Below are 23,965 nucleotides of genomic sequence, written 5' to 3'. Positions count from 1 at the left end.
AATAACAAATACCTTTCCCTACCTACAGGGGGATCTATCACTGAGAAGATCTTCCCATTTAAGGAAAGTGAATGAAGCACATCCCCTCAAGAACTCCACAAATAGTGTTCATAGGGCCTAATTACTATGTGAAACACATATTCATGAAAGTAAATCTAGATCCAATTTTAGAGCACCAAATGAAGTGTGAGTCTATGAAAGCATGTAAAAACACTCAAGCCAAACACATGAGAGGGTTCATTTCCTTTCCAAATCCAAATTTTATAGAGATCCAACAAAATACCTAGTAATCCTTGCATTGCATCTTTTCTCTGTTGTACCTTTCATTTATGCTTGGACACTTGATCGCAATGAACAAAGCAACAGGCAAAACAAGCAAACACAAGATATGCAATATATATCCAACTTATGCAAAACTAGGGTTAGATCTGAAGATATGATTTTAAAGAGTGATAATAACCAAAAAATAACCAAAATAAAAGCTCACATCCTGCATTGATCCATGTGAAAATTAAATGCAAGCTATTCATCAAATGTCATTTTTTTAATATTGGTTTTTTTGACCTAGTCAACAATATTTGATTTATTTCTTATGATTTCAGCTTCAAAAAAAGAAGTAAAAATAAGGGACCTCTGCTAAAAATCAGAGAGCTTTCTAAAAATGTAATAATTTTGATCATATCTATGCATTTCTCTTGTGGGACCCACTTTGTCAAAATAGACTAGTTTTGGTAAATTGACTATTTGAGCATTATATAATATGTAAACTAAAAATACAAAGAACAAACCCCCTCTATAATTTGTAGACCTATCCAAAAATGCTGAGTTGATTGAAAAATTCACTGATTTGCATTTGAAAACCTATTTTTATGAAAAACAAAGAAATTGTTACAAATCATGCAAATCAATTTGAATAAGTCTGAATTTTAGATTGAAGACTCTTTGGAATGTCACCATGTTGCAAAAAAAAATCAAATCAATATCCCAAATGGTTTGGAAGATATGAGTAAATCTTTCAAAATGTAGAGTTGTAGCCTTCAAACCAATCTACATACGGGTTAGCCTTAAAACCAAAGTAAGAAACATGCAAAACCACTTTGTTAGATGCAATAGGTTGCTATAAAAAAAATAAACATGAGAATACAACTAAAATACCAGCAAAAAAATGGAGCTAGAAACTTGGTTCGCCCCATGGTGGGCGCCAAAAATATGTGTGAGAAATGTGGATCATGTATCTGCAAAACCAACACACTTCATTAAGACATTAGATCATAGGGTTAGCACATATAAGCTATCAAAATTGAACATAAAACCTATGAAATCATCCTATTTCTGTCTAACTAAGGAATGAGTATGTAAATGGAATTAATTGCTCTCAGAATTAAGACCAAAATAGTGACAATAACACCCCTAGAATGAGAGATTCAAGTTAGCATGAATGAAAGATTCAAACTTAGAATTAAAATATTAAGCTAGCATGGAGTACAATCAAGCTAAGAAATAAAGCAATTAAGCTAGAATTGAAAGATATAATCAGAATTGAAATGCCAGAATGCTTAATCTAACAGAGTTTCTTTGCTCTAAAAATTGCCTCCCTTAGCTCTTAAAATGTCTTTCATTTATAGATTTTTTCAAGGGCTTTGGGTAGAGTTTGATCCAACCATGGTGAGGTTGGGGGTTGATTATTTTATTCATGGTGGACTAGAATAAATAATGCAAAGTGGAGACCCCACTCAAAATAAACAATCTAATGTGGAGATCCCACTCAGAATTTACAATCTGAAGTGGAGATCCTGCTTAGAATAAAAGAATAAACAATCTGAAGAGGAGATCCCACTCAGAATTAACAATATGAAGTGGAGATCCCACTCATAATTAACAATCTGAAGTGGAGATCCCACTCAGAATAAACAAACTAAAGTGGAGATCCCACTCAGAATTGTTTAAGAATATCCTTGGACCCCATAAAGAATAAAATATTCATTTGTGGATAGGGGGTCCCTTATCAATATTAAATTGATTTCCAGAATAATGACTCATTAATGCTTATTCTAAAATTAATACTCATGTGTCACAATTGAATGGGTTCAAATTGATTTGACTTGTTTGATTTATTTGAACCTATTCCATTCCAAGATGTAATTCTGCATTTAAGGATGTGAACAATTTTGGGTGATTACAACCATAGTAAAATTTCATAAAAGTGAACCATTTTTTCCCCTTGTAAAAGAAAAATATATAATGTAAGAGGAAATTTTGTTTTATCACTAAAAGGAAAAGAGCCCTATATATTATATGCAGAATATTTTACAAATTATCTTCATTCAATGTGCACACACTAGAGGGAAAAGAATGAGGAAGAAAACCCCTAGTGTAGCATGTACATTTATGTTCTAATGCAAATACATTCACCTTTGTGACTTAACAAAGGTCTTTGGGAATGAATACCCTCTCCTACATTTAAATCAATTTAAAATCGTCTTTACAATTTTTTAGAAAATATAAAATCACCCCTTATTACAAGGGTCTAAGATAGGCAGTCCTTTTCTAGTTACATAGTTGAATATCTTACAATTGATGTTTTTCTTGCATGGATTTAAAGGAGGTTTATGGCCTCTGAATTGCATTCTTTAAAATGTAAGTGCTTCTTATTTGGAACCATTAACATGTTTAGATTAGCTTCTTTACACTTTTGTTTTACATTATCTCATAGTAACCCATCAACTTCATTTACACTTCAAGCTCAAAAAAAATTTAGTCTCCAAAATTCTATAATCATGGGTTCTTTATCCTTAGCTTAAGAATTTCATTAAATAAATTAAACTACCCTAATTATCATAGGATAAAATTTAATTATTGCCAATTTCCAAATTTATTTTGGTTTCCTTAGCTTCGTTTCTTATGATAAGATTTGAAATGCCTTATTAATATATTTATTTGTGATTTCATATTATGATTGTAGAGTATTTAGCATCTTTGTCTTTTTTATTGTGTTGGATAGTCCTTTACCTTCTAAAATTTAAATTTAAATTCTAAAACTTGAAGCTACAACACTAAAACTAATATGAGATCTATCTATCTAGAGTATAAGAACTCTAAAGCCAGTAAATGCAATGTAAGAGGCAATTTCCTCTCTTGTAATGGAAAGAAATTATAATGTATGAGGAGGTAATTTTTCCCATTTAATGGAAAATATATATATTTTATGAGGAAAATTTTCCCCTCAAGTGGAAAAATTATATATTATATGAAGAAAATTTTCCCTTCTCATAAAACATATTTATAATGTGTTAGCTATTGTGTACTGCGAGAAAACAAATAAGGTTATATCATTGACAAATTGTGTGTGGTTACTAGATGAAATGATTACTAGAAATCAATCCTATGTTTATAAAATTAGAAATGTAGACTATTTTGATGTTGTACTAGTATGTACTTATAGTTTTACAAAGATATTTTGTTATTTATATTTTGCTTCAGTGTGAAGACTATAAGGCTATTGTTACCAGTCATTAGCATTGCATGTGAGGATGTCATTTTGTACCTTAAATGCATTTAAATATATTCACACTTAGCTTGTTTGATTTGTTTACTCATTTATTGACTCATTAGATGCATCTCCTCCTTGAATTTTGCAAAAAAATGAATTTCAAATTAAATATAAGGAAATTTTTAGGTTTCAGTGTTTGGATAATAAGTTGCCAATTTATCACCAATATTTTGTTGATACTTTTTTCCCCTTGGCAATAATTTATCAATAACAATATTTTGAACTATGGTTGAAAGCTTATGTTTAAATTAATGTTAGGCATCAAGATCCATAGATTCTATATGAAATGACTTTGGAAACCATGTTTTTTCATGCTAATAAGTATCTTTCACAAAGGCAATAATAACCTCAATGTAAAAAAAAAAAATTCTAAATAAATGGATGTAACATCTCAATAGGGATCCTTACCAAATAAATTCTACAATATAAAGTCAAAATTATGATTTACTATGAGTATTAAAAAATCATAATGTTGAGAGAAAAAATTTTAAATGGGGATTTATTTGAGTAAAAAAATTGAAATTTTGATTTAAAACTCCATACCTACTTCCAAAGTGGCAGCAACTTGGACTCAATTTTCAAATTTTTAGGAACCAGCATTGCACATACAAGCAAATAAGTAGTGATACTTTTTAATAACATAACAATATTGCAATAGTGCTCAAATAATTTGCATACACCCAAAATATTTTCCAAAAATTAATATGAGCAAATTGTGACCTTACTTTAGAGTTAAATCTGCATCATATGAAAAGTGCAAGCCAGGTGTTTTCTCTACAGCCCTCAGCAACTTGGAAAACACTTCCTTAGCTTTTTCTGTTAAACCATTAGTTCATAGTACATATAGTTGAGAACCTACATTGACATATCAAAATTTAAAAATTGCATAGAATTAATGTTTACCTCCTATGTTGTTGACCTTTGCAAAGCAGAATTGCAAGACTAGAATCACATATCTTGAATCCTAAAAATGGGATGTCCCCTATATGATCCAACACATTCATGAGCAGTAATTGCCAAAACATATGCCCCTATACATTAAATTATAAATATTTAAAAGCATGCAAGGAATGCAGTCTATGCAATCATCTTGAATCACTTTGTTGGCCTTTAGTCTTTGATAATAGGAAAAATAATTCATTCACTTTCTAAACATTTCAGAGCCCAAAAGTAAGTTTAAACATATGTATAGTTTGTAACAATAGCCTAGCAATCAACTAAAATTGCTAATGCAAAATTATAGATGTGAATGACATCATACCATTGATTTGATAAACTTGTGACTTCTAGCCACATCAAAGTTGATAAACATAATTCAATGGTGACTAGAAGAAACATTCCAAGTCTAAAGAATGTTTGAATCTGGGTATGTTCTTCCTAGAATGTGATTCTTTAGCTAGGTAAGCTTCTCTAGTGAGTATCAAAGTTGCATCTTCAATAAGATTCTGCCACTTTGAATCAAGAATGCATGTGCAGCTACATTCTATATGCATGGACAATAGGTGGAGCTAAAAAAATGCACCACCTTTACATTTATTTAATAGGTTTATTAAGTTTTAAAAATTAGACTATCATGAATGTTAGAACTCTAGCTGCTATGGATAAGAGAATGTCCTCAACAAGCCAACACATAGAAAGTCTTGATTTGTTTGCATGTTGAGGACATTACCCTTGACTATAATAGTCAAAGTTACAATATTCATGATGGTCTATAACTTAGAATACCTAATTAAAGACCTCTAAAAAAAATGCAAACCTATTTTCAGCTCCACCTGATTTCATATGCATATGAATTGAGATTGCATATTGAATTATGGTATCCTTCTACATTGCATGAAACCAAGAGATTCACATAGTTAGTTATCATGAAACATAGGTTAATGTTGAGCTTCACTTGGTTTTGAGAATAGTTTAATATTCTCTACTAATCAGGGCCAACCACGTGAAGGTAGAAGCTCATTTGGCCCCCCCAACCCCCTCCAACATCTATATTCCTTGTTAACATCTAAAATTCATTTATTCTATTAATAAAATGTAACATTCATGAATTATCACATGATAACATTCATTAACACATAAGTTTCATTAGAACATTTGCATTAACATTAAAACATAGGAGTCATTAGAACATTCAATAGAACATAAATAAAACATCTAAACATAAAACATCAGTCATTATAAAATAAGTTACATAGATTATAATCATTTCTTTTTTTTCCTTTTTCTTTTTTTATTGTTCCCTATATTGTTATAGGCGCATATAAATGTCATCATCGACATTTCTTCTCACCTGTGGATGTGATATTGTTGTCCTTTGCAAAGGTGGGTCCTCTACAATAATAAATAAAAGTGTTAAATTTAAAAAAATTGAGACTTTAAAGAAGATTGTAGCACTCTTTACCTTTTCCAACCACATCATCTTGCTCGACATCTTGAACCTCAACATGCTCATCAATAACAACCTCTACATCCCCTACAATTGCAATAAAGATGTTTTCTCAATCCCAACACATATTATAGTTAAATTTATATTACTACACCAAAGTAAATTTAAAATGTTTACTTGTATTAATAATTAAGAAATAATAATTGAATAGAAAATATATACTTTCAGTACTACAATGCACATTCAAATTGATAGCTCCATGTTGCTCGACTGGTGTATCAGGATTGGCATGCTACAATCCAATGTAAATAATTAGTGTATTTATCAACAATATATACATATAAATACAAGATAAATATTGAGAAATTTTAATCATTCATTTTAATACATATAAATATATTCACTTTAAAGTTTTAAAATATACAATCATCCTTTCCTTACTTAAAACAAATATAATAACTTATATTTTTGGAACTTAATATCAAATATAGTAATTGCTAAAGTATTCAATTTGAAATCAAAATTAATTGACTTATTTACCTGATTGATATATCCAACAAAAGAACCTTGCATAGTCATTTCTTAGAGTCATTCAGCCATGGTTGTATAGCCTCATCTATAGGCTAATTTCTTGTCATCTTTAGAAGTTATTTTTAAAACTCCAAGGCCTGCATTTTTTCTTGGTATCATGAATTTTTTTTGCAATCAATTTCATCAAAACCATATTGACTATAATTTATAAATATTTTCATATTATTTTTCATTTACTCATACTTACAATTCATGCAGCAAGTTTTGAATATCCACCCAAGTCGAGTTTGTGTTGCTTGTGCCTCTCTTTTCTTGCTTTGGTTGCCTTTAATGAGTCAAGAAACCTATGTGACGTTTGAAATATGTTAGATCATATAAGTATTAAGAGTAATTAGTACATAATTTCATTCTTAATATTATGACATACCTTCTTTCCTCAAGTGGTACTATTTCTCCACCATGTCTTGCGCTTTTCTTAGTGGCATCCTTTTTAAGATTTTCCCACTCAATAATAAGAACATAGGGGGGCCGCTCATAATAAGGGTTGTGTTTTATTTGAGTCCTATAGTTGTACCTAATATACTTCAAATCTTGACCCATTTTCTCAAGGAGCCTAAGTCTTTTAAAGACATTGGGTCCAAAAAGTGTTGTCATTTCATCAATGAGTTTATCCTTTAACTCTTTAGTTTGTAAATTCAACCTTTTAAGAAAAGGAAAAAAACCATTAGATTCATAAATTAATTGAAGCTACCTTTTAGTTTACTTGAATAAATTAATCAAAAGAAACATGATCTAGCAATGAAATCAAAATATGATACCATATGCATATGTTCGGCCCAAATATGCACAAACATTCATCATTAAGTTTTTTATAAAAATAGATTATTCCCTGCAAAATAATAATGGGATTAGTAGTTATTGCAAGGGATTGCACGGGAGGTTAGTGCATTTGATTATGAGTATAATATTGTATAGTAAAAGAAAGGATCAATATTTAAAGTACCTGGAAGTTGGGCTACTCTTAGGGGAAGTCCATCTTCATTGCTCATGAGCAATTGATCACAATACTTTAGTGTTCCCGAACATCTAACCTAGGTACACCCAAGAATGTCCTCATCACCTCCTGCACAAAATGAACTAAATATTACAAAATTCTCCCTAATAAATAACAGTTCAAGTGAAATAAACACATGAAAAATGAGAGAGAAAAAGATGAATCCACTTACCAATACATGTTGCCATCGCATTTCTGGCCATGCTACATGTTGTTGACATTGTAGTTGGCATTACCTCTTTGGTTTTGTTCCTTGTAGTAGGCAGCATAGTGAACATAGGATCAATGGTAGGAGCTGAAAATGAGATTTTCAGAGCACAATAAAACAAGATTTTTAGAGCTATTAAAAATAATAGTTTGAGCAAAACACAAGTGTAGGATAGAACATGTGATGTACTTGAACCACCTAAAATATCATCCTCTAGGGAATTTCCCTTTAACCTCTTAATAATCCTCTGTAAAAATGACACATATTCATTTTATTTATTGACATAAATAAAAGATTATACTATAAAAACTATTATTGAACTTTTGTTATAATAGAAAACCACATTAATACTTATTGTATATGTCTCAACTAGGTGAATCAACTCATCCTCTCTCTATTTTTATTTCAAGAGTCTATGGTGGAATTGATGCCAATTGTGTTAACTTTCTTGATAAATTATGAAGTGCCTTTTGTAGTGCAGCCATAGGATCAGCAACTAATGCAAAATCAATCATGAATTCATCCTGCTCATCATGTGGTTCCTCATGGATTACTTTTTCCTTTCCCTTTTCATGATCAACACTTGTTTGTGAGAATAATATTATTATAGCTATATTTAAAATCAATCCAAAATAGTAGTGAATATTAAAACACAATAAAAAATACACATTAACACATTTCTTATATCTAATTTATATAGCAACAATGAGTTTTACCTATTGGGAAGAAGAAGTCTCGTGAGAACCATTGTCACAATGTGTATCCTACGGATGTTTCCATAATATAGCCCTATATTTCAAAAAAAATCATTGAGACATGTTAACACACGTGTGTTATTATTCTAATTTAGCAAAAAAAGAAAAATTATTGTGTGTTGGATTCATTGATTGAAGTTGATTTTAAATGTGCATAGTACGTACCACCTCACTCATGATAGTGTATTTGTTTGTATCTATGTGATTCAAATTGTAATCAATAAGAAGTTCTTCACCTCTATGTATTGATTTTATTACAAATACAAATACGTGATTTCCCTCGCACACCTTAAGTATGAAATTGGGTTGCTTCTTAGTTGAGGTAGGTCATGTACTATTTATAAATCTTGCAATATTCCCTAATGCTTTTGACATTCTATCAATGTATATAGCTATTGTTTTACTTTTTTCTCTAACTTTTTGTTGTATATAATTTTCCATGAGTGCATACTTACACTTACTTTTTTTATATCTAACAATCTGCATCCAACTATTGTAATCATACCAAGGTCTGACATACTCCATCAATTCAATAACCTTTTTGTAAGAGACCTTTATGCAATCCATGGAAAATAGGCCTAAACCATGTAATGAGGATGGTGTTGTGTGATATACCCTCTCTCCAACACAAAAATCAGTGTTTATTGGAGGATGTTCATCAAGGACCCATTATTTCTACAGATGTTTATACCTAGAGGGCACATCAAAGTTGCCTTCACTCTCATCATCATAAGAACATGAGCCCCCTTAAGAAAGGAAAAATTTCATGCACTTATTGAATTTATTTCTGATATTTTGACCTCAAGCTAATCTCCTTGATTTAGACATACTAAATGTCTCACTTTCTTCTTCTATTTCTACATTTTCCTACCTCGAGGAAGAAAAATTTGATAAATACTTATTCCTTGGTACCTGAACTCCATGAAATAAGAGAGATAAGTGGCAATGAGAGATATTTTACAAATGGTAAAAGATATTAATCTCTATGTGGTGTACTGACTTATACCTGATGATCCATGAGACTGTGTGGGATGCTCGTGAAAGGGCTTCGGGTTTCTACATATGTAAATCAATTGTCTTATGTTAGCTAAAAAATTCATGATACTTATACTCAAAATTAGATCAAATATTGGCATCACATATGAATTATAAATAGTAAAAGGTACTTCACAAGTTAATCAAATTAATCGTTGATATATCAAGAACTCAATATTGAATAGCATAGGCACTGATCACATAACTATACATTTTATTCTTGTCATTGATAATCAAACCCCCTTCAATGTTAGCTAATCACCCCCCACCCCCCGTCATTTATATTATTCTTCATCCTTCTCATCATCAAGATCATCATTTTTGTTGACATCTTCACCTCCACTATCATGGTCATTGTCGTTATCATCATCATCATAATCATCATAAACATCAATATCATCATCATCATCACCACCAACATCATCATCATTATCCTCCTCCTCCTCATCATCATCATTATCATCATCATGATCAATAGCAACATCATTTGCATTAGGAGCATCATTGACTAACTCTCGATAGTAATCCACTTCTTCCTCTTCCTCAATATCTTCTTATTCATCACATTATACTTTATCGATCTTTCTCTTGGATCATGTCTAACAAAAAATGAATAACTCGATTTATGTGTAACCTTTGAGTAAAATACCTGCTCACATTGGCTTAGAAGAACATAGGGCTTATCCCCAACTGGCTCAAACAACCTTGTATTAATCATTGGAAATATATTCTCATGCTCAATAATAGTTCAATTAGGATCATTTTTATTGAGTTGTAGCTTGTACCATTTGACAATCAAGAGAACTAATTTGAAGAAATTAAAGTTGTAGTCAAGTATATCAACCAAAATGTCATAGTATCAATTTTGAGATTCTCTAGGTTGTCACATGTAGGAAGGTGACACCTCACAACCATTCACCTAATAATATGTGCTTTATTAACCTAAGTGAGATTATTAAAATTTTAGAAAAAACCTAGCAAAATAGGAAAAATAAAAAACTACACTAACACCCCCCCATAAGCGAAGCTTAGGTGGATGTAGAAATGGGTCCCGGCAAGTCAAGCCTGATGAGGTACCCATGTACATAAAATTCCCCCAAAAGAGAGAGAAAAGAGACTCCCCAAAGAAAATTAGGACTACAAGTGAGAGGAAGAGGCCCCCCCAAAAGATGAAGCATCCTGCACCCCCAGCAAAGCTTGCAAATTTTGTTCGGTAGATCCACTTACATCGAACAAGTTTTCTTCCCTTAGGAAAAGGGACAAGATCCCAAGTGTGGTTCCTCATCAAGGAATTATACTCTTCCTGCATAGTTGTATCCAACTCAAAAATACCAGAAGCCTCATGAAAGGAATGTGGATTTGAGGCAGTAGCAATGAAGATATGCAGAGCATCCTAGAATTGTGAACGAGTCTGCTTGGTGTTTGATGGATCCCCAACCCAATCATCTGCAAACTGAAAGGTCTGTCTAGCCCAAAGTGGACCAGAAGATGGAGAATGTAGAGGATAATCATCAACCTATGAATGATGACTAGGAGAGGAAGGAGGTGAGTCCTCTGAATTACTCTTTGCATCAGAAGTGGAAGTAGAAAACTGCTCAAGTGAATCTGACCCATTAGAAGATCTGTTATGTATTCCAAGTGACTCCAATGTCAAAGTAGAAGGCAACCCTATGACCATGCTTTGTTGGTTAAGATGATGCAAGTAGTGGAAGTTAAGATGGCCAAACTTCTCATTCCATAATCTGCTCACATCATTAGAGGGAGTGAGTGAAACAGTCAAAGGAGGATCAAGAACAAAGTGAGAAAACATATAGAGTCGTGACTGATGATTTGCTCTCCCAACTACAACTGTAGAATCATTATGCAACTTATGTATCTCCACTGAATCAGGAGTGAACTCAAACCACTTGCCTAAACATGTGTAAGTGATCTGGTGTACCGATAGGAGATTAGTTGACAATGAGGGTACACAAGAAACATCATGGAATGTGCCATCCCCCACATCAATAGACCCTCTCCCACACACCTCAACAAGAGTGTTATCACCCATCAAAATAGAAGGAATAGTACATGGCTCCAAGGATGCAAGTTCTTCCTTAGATGAAGTCATGTGGTGTGAAGCACCCGAATCAAGAACCCAAGTGGATGGTGAGGAAGCAACTGCAACAAGAGCCTTGCCCTTTCCTTTCCCTTTGTTTTTTTCTTTTGCCTTGTTAGACCCTTCATTAGAACTTTGTTTGATAGACTCAGGAACACTGATATTATTCTTCTCAAGAATGTATGTCAAGTGATCAAGTTGTTTCTGCAAACATTTATGTTCATCATGACTAGGTCTTTTACAATAGGCACATTTGACCTTTTCTTTCTTAGGCTTATCGCCCTTGGAAGATGGTGTATCAATAGTTGCTTTTGAAGAAACTTGTATCTGATCCTTCTTCTCCTTGCTATTCTTTTGTTTCTTATCCTTACTATTGTTGTTACTACTTTGTCCTTGTTGTTCTTTTGTGCCTTGGTTGGCAGCTAAGGCATGTGACTTAGAGGACTTAAGAGTGCCCATCTGGATTAGCTTGTCCTGTTCTTGAATGAGATTGACAGCAAAATCATCTAAAGATGGCATGGTGAATTGAGTACCAAGTGCACCCTTAGTAGCATAGAAGGTAGAGAAAAACACAGAGTATTCTGAACTTAGCTTAGAGAGAATACTAAGAATCATTGGTTCTTCTTTCTTTTCAATTCCACATTGTTTTAAGTGTAGCCTTAGTGATTTCATTTTGGTGAAAAAATCTTGGATTGTGTTGAAATTGCCTGGACTCAAACTAATTAATTCATTTTTCAAATATGACCCCTCATTGAATCTTGTGTGCCAAATAGTGTTTCTAGCTTTGTCCATACTTCATTTGGTGTATCCAAAGACTCAATGTGAAATAGCCAGTTTGGAGAAACAGACAAACACAATGTTCCATATGCCTCATCACATTTGTTAAACCACTTAGGCTTGTCTTCATCTTTAGCAGGTTCAGTTTCAAGTCCCATAGTTATCCTATTTAATCTAGCTTTTCTTAAGTGAATTTTCATGTGTGATTTCCACTCAAAGTAATTGTATGGAGTTAGGATGGGCATATTTGTTTGATCCATGATGAAGAAATGCAGAGAAAAAATGCTAAAAAGAAGAGAACCCAGCCATGACAATGCCCCCCCCCCCCCCCCCTTTTTACTCAATCAAAGAACCCCCCCAAAAGAAATATGACTTGACACTTTATTTTAGTGCGTTTACAACTAACACTAGAAAGAAATACTTAGTGGTCTTGATTTCAATGCATTACAAACCGTCATGAAGAGCATATGCTAAAAGTGAAACTTGGGCACAATAATCAAGGAAACAAATTGCACCACTGTGATCTACTCAAAAAATAATGCACTTTCAAAAAAAGAATCACCTCGATACGAGGTCGTATGAGAAATTTATCATCCTCCAAAGTTTTCAAAACGAGAACTATGCATAGTCACGACTGAGAATCTGCAATTTCAAAAGAATTCATGCATGAAAATCAAAAAATAACTCCACTAGTGGATAGAGCACAAAAAAATAGCCAAGTTCATAACAAGAATCATCAAAATCGGAGTCTGTATGAGCAAGAATGAGACATTTAAAAACTACATTCAAATCTGCGACTACCAACGGAGAGGGGTATGGTTGTAGCCTTTCTTGCTCGATTTTGCAAAATATATAGCTTGCATGCAAAATCTAAAAGATACCCAGATGGCTTTTCAAGGCTATGAACAAAACCTAGAAAGCATTTTTCTTGTTGATGTACAGAAGATGCTGGTGTAGTGTAAATTAGATGCCTTTAACAGTAAAAAATGGCTCCAAAAATCAAAAAATGACCCTAGGAAACTAGAATATGACATGCAAATGCTAGATCAGCTTCCTAAGTCCATCAATGGCATGCTAAAACCTGCAATACTAATTGAAAACTCCAAATATGCAAGTTGGTTGTCAGATTTGAGATTGAAACCCCAGAGAAAAACATTTTTTTGTCAAAACTTTTCTAATTCTCAGGATCATCCAAAGATGCAAGAGAAGAGCATACTTCATTTTTCAAAAAACTACAATAAAGTTTATTAGCCCCCCTTGAATCTCTCAAATAAGGAAACTAAAATCTACTCTGGCACATAGAAAAGCTCTGATACCATGTTAGAATCTGATAAGATTAATAACCCAGAAAACTAGTGCAAAAAATAAATATCTAAACTATGAATGCAAATGATACAAAATCAAAATAGCATCATAGAGTTAGTCTCCAAGAGAGTAATGCAAATGCTGGAAGAAAAATAGCATTAAGAGGATGCAAAAACTAAGCGATTCAAATACAAGCCAGGTAGCATGCTTATATAGGCTAGGAAGAGGGAGGAGGTGGCAACACCAACCAATGAGGAGCAACCATCTATCTGACTAAAGATATCAAAGTATCTTCCCAAGATAGCTAATGGATGCTCACATGTAGGAAGGTGACACCTCACAACCATTCACGTAATAAGACATGCTTTATTAACCTAAGCGAGATTATTAAAAGTGTAGGAAAAACCTAGCAAAATAGGAAAAATAAAAAACTACACTAACACTGATCACATAACTATACATTTTATTCTTGTCATTGATAATCAAACCTGCTTCAATGTTAGCTAATCACCCCCCACCCCCCATCATTGATATTATTCTTCATTTTTCTCATCATCAAGATCATCACTTTTGTTGACATCTTCACCTCCACTATCATGGTCATTGTCGTTATCATCATCGTCATCATCATCGCCATCATCATCATAATCATCATAAACATCAATATCATCATCATCATCATCACCACCAACATCATCATCATTATCCTCCTCATCATCATCATCATCATTATCATCATCATGATCAATAGAAGCATCATCATCGTGATCAATAGCAGCATCATTTGCATTAGGAGCATCATTGACTAACTCTCAATCGTGATCCACTTCTTCCTCTTCCTCAATATCTTCTTCTTCATCACATTATAATTTATCGATCTTCCTCTTGGATAATGTCTAACAAAAAATGGACAAATCGATTTATGTGTAACCTTTGAGTAAAATACCTACTCACATTGGCTTAGGAGAACATAGGGCTTATCCCCAACTGGCTCAAACAACCTTGTATTAAACATTGGAAATCTATTCTCATGCTCAATAATAGTTCAATTAGGATCATTTTTATTGAGTTGTAGCTTGAACCATTTGACGATGAAGAAAACTGATTTGAAGAAATTAAAGTTGTAGTCAAGTATATCAACCAAAATGTCATAGTATCAATTTTGAGATTCTCTAGGGTGTAAGTCAGTTCTAGATGAAATATTGGTCACCAAGGAGACTGCACTTATCCCAAAATCACAAGTTCTCTTTATGTCATAAAAATATGATGCATAATTTATAACCATTGCATAAAATAGTCTTGTGGTGTTCAACCTGCAATAATGTCAAACATGTATAAATTATTGCATCATGAGTTCAAAAACATATGGTTGATTAACAAACTTATAAGTACCTAGAGATCTCTTAAACTATATGCTAAATCTATTTCCTTTTGTGTAACATTGCGATCTCCATTAAAATGAGCTTGTATAACCAATGAAGATAGATTCCCATTTTAAACTATCACTAGAATGTTGACATCATTCAATCTATACCGTCATCCAATCTTTGATTGTTTGCAATAAAAAAATGTATTGCATCCCACTCTTTAGCAACTATAAAAAAGTAAATAGATGACTTACAACATGTTTATTTTGAATATTAAGAATTAATTAACTACAATAACATCTCATAATTTATTACCTTTCACTTTCCTAAATCTACCATTCCCCACCAAGCACTCCCCTTCAAACTTTTTAATGGAGACGAGATACCAAATGCAATCTATATGGGTCTTTGATACAAGATTAGGAAGATATTGAGTGTTGTAAACCATCATCTGGTATACCATATATCCCTCAACCATAGAACCCTCAGGAAGTGCTCTTTTTTGAACCAAAACCTTCAAAAATTTCAACTATCTCTCAACCATCCACATTGACCTAGGTTGTATAGGTCCACACAATTCAATCTTCTTGAGTTGGTGTATGAGGTAGTGTTCTTGTGCATTGAAAAAAGTTGAAGGTAAACACTTTTGCATTTCAAACATTAGTAAATGAATTCTTTTCTTCCAATATTTTATATCTTCTTTATGGGTTTTTTAAGATGACAACCACCTACAAGGGATTCAAGACACAAAAACATATAAATATGAGACTTTACAATATATTACTTGTTTGATATATTGAACAAACATTGTTTCCTACCTCATGTATTTTCAAAGATCATATATCACTTGTTTGATATTATTGTTGAAGTTGTCTGGGAGTGATAGGGTAGCACATACTACAACAATTGTCAATTGATCTTTTCATTCTTTTCTAACATAATACAATGAAATTTGAATGCAGTTTCACAAATATATTGTAAATACAAAATATTGTGACTTACCTTGATGAATGTATGCCAATTATGTGCTTTGATATGAGATTGCTTATATTCGCGATAAATCCTATTGGAAATCAATTTCTTTCATATGACTTCTTTTATGGAATTACTTTGTTGCTTTGTTAATAACCAAGGAAGGGAACTTGCATTAATCAGGTCTCCATTGCTATTTAATTCAATGATATTTTCCATTTCATGGTTGGAATCATGAATGTCACTACAATTTTTGGCAAGTTTTTCTTTGTCACACCTTCCTTCCAATATTTTCCAAAGTGTCTCTACTACATTCTTTCCAATATGCATACTATCAAATAAATGCATAATTAGTTTCTCATAGTAAGGAAGCCTACTAAATTCTCTGGGATAATATTTTAGTCCCTTTGGAAGGTGTTCAGTGATGCCTTGATGACCTTCACGATCATCAGTTACATAAGTAGCCAATAAAGCACAATCAAAATATATAATTTCCAAACATAAACCATTAGGTGGAATGATACTACCTTGAATTATATTACGTTCCAGCTGCCATAGGTGAGGTGTCACTCTTTGTGGATTTGATGTAGTCTCTTCTTTCCCACTAAAAAGACATTTTTTGGCACTTTGATTATTATGATTTCTATGGTGGAAGTATCTATACTCATCAAACACCTACTTTCTTAAACTTTTGGAATGACAAGATTTCATCTTTGGACTACACATTACATATGGAAATTTTCCCTTTGTTTAAAGACCTACAAGATAATGATACAATTGGATTTAATATGTTCATTTTTGGAATTAGTATTGTGTTGTACAACTAGATTTCAGCATGACATACGACATAAATGTGTCAACTCAAAGGCATCATAAATTATCCACACAAGCATTGCATGGAATTGAAATTATTTTTGTCCAATTGGTCTAGAGATATCATGCATAGTGAAACCATTCCATAACACCAAAAACTCATCGATAAGAGGTGCAATATATACATCGATATCTTTCACTTGGTACTTACCTAGTTGAATGAACAACATCAGATAATTATTGTGATCATTTCACTCCAACACTTATAACTACATGTAGATAAAAATAAAATAATAAAATACCTAGAACAATCATTGCCAACCTAATGTGATCCATCTTTATTGACATCCATGGAGGAAGGTTATTGTTGATAACAAAATACGCCACACTAATTAAATAGATCTCATCTCTCTAAATGGATTAACACCATCAGTTGCTAGAGCAAGCCTGAGATTTTGAGGTTCTTCTTTAAAGTGTGGCCCCTTTTCCTCTATGTCCATAAATTTTGAACCATCCATAGACATTTGAATAATGTCATCTTGACTTCTATTGTGTATATGGTAATCCATAAATTGCGCCAAGCTACTACACTTGAATTATCATTTAAGACATGGAATAATGAGGATGTAACAAAGAACCTTGTAAGGCACCTTTCTGTCACTTGATCATCTTGATATCTACTCATATGGAATTCAGGGCATTCTGTTGCATTTTCATGTTCTTTATAATAAATAACATGATCTTTAGAACATGCATATATTGCTTGATACTCCATTCTAATATGTTTCATAGTGGCACATAATTCTAGGTACAAGTGAGGGAGAACATTTGTTGGTGGTAACAAATAGTCACCTATATTCAATCTATAGAAAAAAATATAAGTTGTTAGTATAAAAAATCTTAATGGTACATGTTTTACCTTTTATAGACTATAATGATGTATATGACAAACTTTAGCATACATGACATTGCTATGTTGGATAAATCATTCATAACCTTCAAATTCACCAACAATAATACAACAAAGAGAAGAGTTGATTGGAATCCTTCATAAAGGGTCATGTTTCCCTTCTAAAGTATAGGTATATTGATCATGGATGGCCTCATTCTCATCTTCATCATAATCATCATCATCAGCAGCAAAAACAACACTAGTACCAAATGTGTCATGGATCACTACATTCGTACCATCATCTTCAAATGTGTTTTATGGCACGTGATCATCATCTTCCATGGTATCATGATCTTCTCCTTCAATATTCACACCTCCATGTTGCTCTCAGATGTGGTAGTTCATATTACGTTCTATCTTGGCGAGAACGGCATATATAAAAATGATGAAAATCAAACCCTCCTTCAATGCGACAATAAAACCCCCATTTTTTGGTTTATATCTACATTAATTGTGAAAAAACATAACAAATAACTTACCAATGGATGATAATCAAACCCCCCTTTAATGTGACCATTCTCCCTACAATGTCTCTTAGTTGTTTTGATTTTGATTCTTCTTTTCTTCAAGTCATTACAACTCTTGCAAAGATAATAACATTTATCATTGGCTTCTCTTTTAAAGTTAGGCAATAATCGAGCGATTGTTTCCCTATTTTTATCAAATTTTCTTGTATTATTTAGCATAATCCTTTTTCATAGGAATAACTTATTTTTGTACCCTTACTAGGTTGGTTGTACTTGTTGGATCTATAATTGATAACCATTTCAACATACACATTGATATTAGAGAGAAAACCTTGAAAAAAAATTGGACATGGTGTTCTTAATGTTTATATATGTACATATGATTTTGAAAGAAAAAATCTGGTGTACTTAATGTGTATGTCTGCAAAAAAAATTGGACATATTGTACTTAATGTTTATATCTGCACATTGTTGATATTGAGGTGGCTGATCATGTGGTGGGTTTTGATGTTGTGGAAACTTCTCCAATATTTGTTGGAGGTGAGGAGTGTTAGTCCCCCACCTCTGGCTGGTGTGCAGGGCCAAAAATATTTAGTGTTTTTCCCGATAACATAAAACTGAAAATGTAAAAAAAAAAATCCCTAAAATGGTCAATTTTAGAGGTTACCCTAAAATGTTGTTATAAGCAGCTGAGATGCATAATAAATTGTAATGTTGGTGTATGTTTTTTCTAGATAATAGAAAGGTTGAAGGCTATGTAGATGGATGTAGCCCAGGTTTTGTGTGAACCACATTACATCTAGGTGTTATATGTACTCTTTGGGTATTCTCCTTTTGCTTCTGCATATAACTATTTATTCTTATATTGTTCTGGATCTATCAAACCCTAACACACATGGTTTTGAAAGAAAAAAATTGGTGTAATTAATGTGTATATCTAAAAAAATATTGGACATGTTTCACTTAATGTTTATATCTGCACAATGGTTTTGAAGATGGTAGAATTATTGAACAAGGTATTTCTTCACTGAACCACATTAAAATCACCAGGTATTTCTTCAGTGACCTACATTCAAATATGTCTACGGGTTGTAGGGAACCTAACATATAAATACAATTTGACCATACGGTATCATTTGAGTACTTTTTGTTGTAAATATACATTGTTTTTGTGAATCCCAATAAATAAGTTGGCAAACTTGATATAAAGATGAAATATATTTTGCATAAACACTACATACATTGTTTGCAATAAACAAATAATAACTACGAAAAAATTCATTTTTCATTTTTCTTCTTCTTAAGCACACTTTCTTCATAATCATAGAGTGTGATCAAACACAAAGCATTATCTATTTTATCACTCTTTCTTCTTCATATTTCTTACCCAATTATCCCATCTCACCCCTATAAATATGCTCCATTTATAACTCCATTTACCGCATCAACACGACTCCCATTTCATATTGATTACTAATTTGGACTATCTTTCTCCCATTTATATTCCCTCACACATTTGATCATTTGAGAAAATAAACTATTCAATTCCTTCTTGTATTCTGAGGAAGGTCTTATTCGATTCTATTGTTGTATGAACCACATGTGGAGATTTTCAATGTGTAGATCATTCATAGAATCATCAGCAATTTTTGTGTTGAAATTTCGTTGTGTGAGTATCTTAGTGTGCTTTTATTTCTCAATTTTAGTAGACTAAATGTATTTATATGCCATGATTGATGCAGGGCATAAGCTATGCAAGCTTGCAAATTTTCCTCCCTTCATGTGACTATGTGAGTACTAATCTATTCAATTATTTTTCTCTATAATTTAATCACTAACCCCACATTAATATCCACATTCCCCTCTCACCAAATCCAATTTTTTAAGTAGGTATACTATTGTCTAACTTTGGATCTTTTTGAAATCCATTTAATTCTATGGAATATTTTGGCTTTCAGTTTTAGGATTGGAAAGCTTTGCAATTAAGGTAGGCTATACAAAGACTATGGCTAAGTTTTGAAACAAATTATTAGACATTATATTACTCTAGATAGCTCTTAGAGAGTAGAGATATGTTCTAAATAAATTCAACTAAAGTGCTTGAGCTCAACCAAAGTTCTCACACTGGTCCTTAAACTAAATGAAACACTAGTCCTTAAACAAAACTAATTACCAGATATGTTTATTCTTGCCTAACTGCAATCTACAAACCCACATTATTATATTAGTTTGAGTGAAAATCCTAGTTGTTAGAGGCATTCACTCCTATTTGAGATGCAATCTATAAGTATAAATAAATAGACATGGTCACATGCAAAAAGTTATAATTAATGAGCAGCCCAAGCTACTATCAAAGGATACCATTTTAGACTTTAGTTAATAAACTATCATGACCCAATATTTGAGTAACTCTTTTTTTTGTCTTTTGGAAGTCTTATTTTCCTTGCTCAAGGAAAGTGTAGTTTTATATCTCAAGTGTCCATTAATATTGTTGTCTCATGATCTAAGACTCTATTTTACCCTAATTCAAATTGTGAAGTTGCTTGCTATATCATCTCTAAATTTAAAGCTAGATAGATAAATAGTCATACTTGAAAAGTGGCTCTAATAATTAGTTTTATTATAGACATTTATTTATTTTATTTGTATCAGCTTTTTTTAAAAAGTTTTATTGTCCAATTTTCCATGGTTTAGCCAACTATGATGTTTGACTTCCATAGCATTATTCATGGTTTAAGTTTACGTTAGGATAAGTAGATTTATGTCTAGGCTTGGGGATGATCTAGACAACCTATTTGTTGAATTTATTTCTCTACTCCAATAACATATCATTGTAAGGAATATTATAAGAAAAAAAATGAGAATCCCAATCTAATTCAATCAGGGAATTTAATCTTCGTACAGATTATAGTTTTGTTCCTCCTCTAGTATATGAAATGTTGGGAACATCCAAGGATATAAAAATGGGCACAGTGGCAGTTGTATCCCTTCTCCTTGCCTTAATTCTTGGAGATGAGGTTTCTCCCTTAACTAATCCAAAGTTGTATATACAACTAGCTTTGAATGCAATATTTTTTGCTAGAATATTCCAAGCATCCATGGGCATTTTTAGGTTGGAGCTAATTATCTATACCTCCATACATAAATAATTTCCTATTTTTATTTGTTTGATTTCATATTAGCATAAATTTTCTAACACCCTCACTCTAGGTTTAAATGTCGATAACCCATTGGAGTGTTACAGGCTGAGATTCATCATAGACATGCTTTCATATGCAACAATAGTGGGATTCATGACAAGAGTAACCACTGTTGTGTGCCTCCAATAGCTCAAAGGATTCCTTGGTCTGCAACATTTCACAACTAAGATAAATGTTGAAATTCCTCAAGGTCAAGAAATTTGGCTAAGTGGATTCGAGTACCAATTGGGGTTCAGGATTCACTAAAATTTCTTTGAATTGGATTTGGATTTGTTTTGGACCTACCTTACATAGAAAAATATTTTTAAAAATATATATATGCACATAGATGCAATAGTACATTAGTTCATACACCACTATGCTAATATTAAAGCAACATAGCAAAATACACCACCATGTCAATGTTTTAGTTAAAAAACAATAATATCAACATTGATAATCAACTATCATTGAACAAATATCACCATGGACCATCAAGAAATTCATCATTATCAAGCAACTCATCATCATTTTGTTGTTGCAAATTTTAAGTACAAAAAGTATCGCTATAAGCCCATTTAAGGTAAAGGTTGTGATTGTTACAATATTGTAAGCTTCACACATCAATTTTCATACTTGATGATTCAAAGAAAGCAACTTTGGACCAGAATGGATGAAATCATGTCATGTAGCAACCAAAATTAGTTAAACAGAATATTCAATTTCTTTGAACCTTTGTGGTTGGTCTATTAAGGATTGTATTCTTTGAGTTTAACTAGTTCATTATTTCCTATAATGGACTAAAGACTTAATGATCTGAGTTGTTTTTTAGTTGTTTTAATGTTTCATTGTCATCATTCAATAATTGTATAAGGAAAATTCATCAAAACATTAGATGCTTAATAATTCAATGTTAAAATATTATAAAGTTTCTTTAGCAATAATGTGCAAATTTTACAATTGATACCTCAAAAAACTATTCATATGTCTTTTCTTTGATAAAAATAATCATAAATGGTCATCAAAGTCAATTTGAACCTCCTAAATTTATAGATTAGTCCTAAACCCTATAGGTGATAAAGAGGCATCATGGGCCCTTCCACACTCACACTAGAACACTCCATGTTCCCTTTATGTTGATAGAACTTCTCATATCATCACTCACAACTATAGTCATTATCTAAATGTCTTCCTTGATAGGATCAACTATTTAAGAATCCTCTACTAATCATAGCCTCATAATCCCTAGCTTTGATCACGACTTTTGGATTCTGAACAACAACTTTTGAATTCAAGTCTAGTAATAGGTGATGAAGATGTGGATTACTTTCAAGTAGGATTTTTATTTAGTGGTCATTATTGCCCATCAAGCAATTTTTGACTGATCTAAAAGAGTTTAGTATTGCAATCTGCAACTACTATGACTTCTTGTAAGAATTTGGTATAGCTTTGATACCATGTAAGAATTTGCCTAAGGGAAACATTCATCGAGGAACTAAGAACTCAAACACAAGCACAAATGTAGACGAAAAATGGATATGATCAATTAATAAGAATATGTCCTAATACATTACTCTATTTAGTATGTGATGTACAAACACACTAGGAGTGCCTATATATAAAGGCCTCTCAAGAAGCACCTAGAATGTCTTTAGAAAGAGCCAAGAGATAAGATAAGCACCAGATAACTAAGCACATGCCTTATCCATCATTCTAGATGAGTGGATAAGAATGACAAGGTTGTAGACACCATGTACTTAATTAGTGTGCTAACTCCTATGTTGTAGACACCATTTGCATAAAAGAGGTGTGGACTGCTATGTTTTCAACATGACAACTCACAAGAGTATGCATACTCCTAGGTGGCTAATAAATAAATAATAAAAAATATGCATTAACCTAAGTAAACTTAAGTGTAAATAGTAAAGTACGTATTTACACCAACAACCCCCCTTAAGTGCAACTTAGGGAAATGTCCTTAAGCTTATGAAAACTAGGATGAAATTTATAATGGGTCCTAGCTACTAGGCCATGTTAGGTACCCATGTACATAATGATATACAATCTCTCGTAAAGCAGAGAAAGAGGGAAAACCTCATGGGAAAAACCCTCCACCAAAAAGAGAGATAAATAGGGATACATGGATGGATAGAGTAATCAAGACACCCCCCCCCATTACGACATACATCCAATATATACAAGAGAAAAATGGAGAAGGACAAAACACCATAACAGGAAAAAGTCCCCCCCAAAAAGGAGAAGAAGGAGACAAGGTAGTTCCCCCACCCTAAAGGTAGTGTCTCGATCCGTGAGAAATTCTCTAATATAGAAGTTGATCCATGACTATTGTATGATGTTTTTCCCCTTTGGAAGAAACAAATGTAAGGGTACAAAGGAGATATGTCCCTATATGGAGAAGGAATCTCTAAAAAGAACAGTGTCTCTGAAACCTGTTCAAGTGTCCCTGTGTCGATGTTGATGATGGCTTCCTCCAAAACTGCTAAGAAGAAGTGCAG

The sequence above is a fragment of the Cupressus sempervirens genome, chromosome 3 (assembly GCF_028749045.1).
Source record: "Cupressus sempervirens isolate cs-2001-9-10 chromosome 3, ASM2874904v1, whole genome shotgun sequence".
In the NCBI taxonomy this organism is placed as follows: domain Eukaryota; kingdom Viridiplantae; phylum Streptophyta; class Pinopsida; order Cupressales; family Cupressaceae; genus Cupressus; species Cupressus sempervirens.
Note: the sequence above shows the minus strand (reverse complement) of the source record.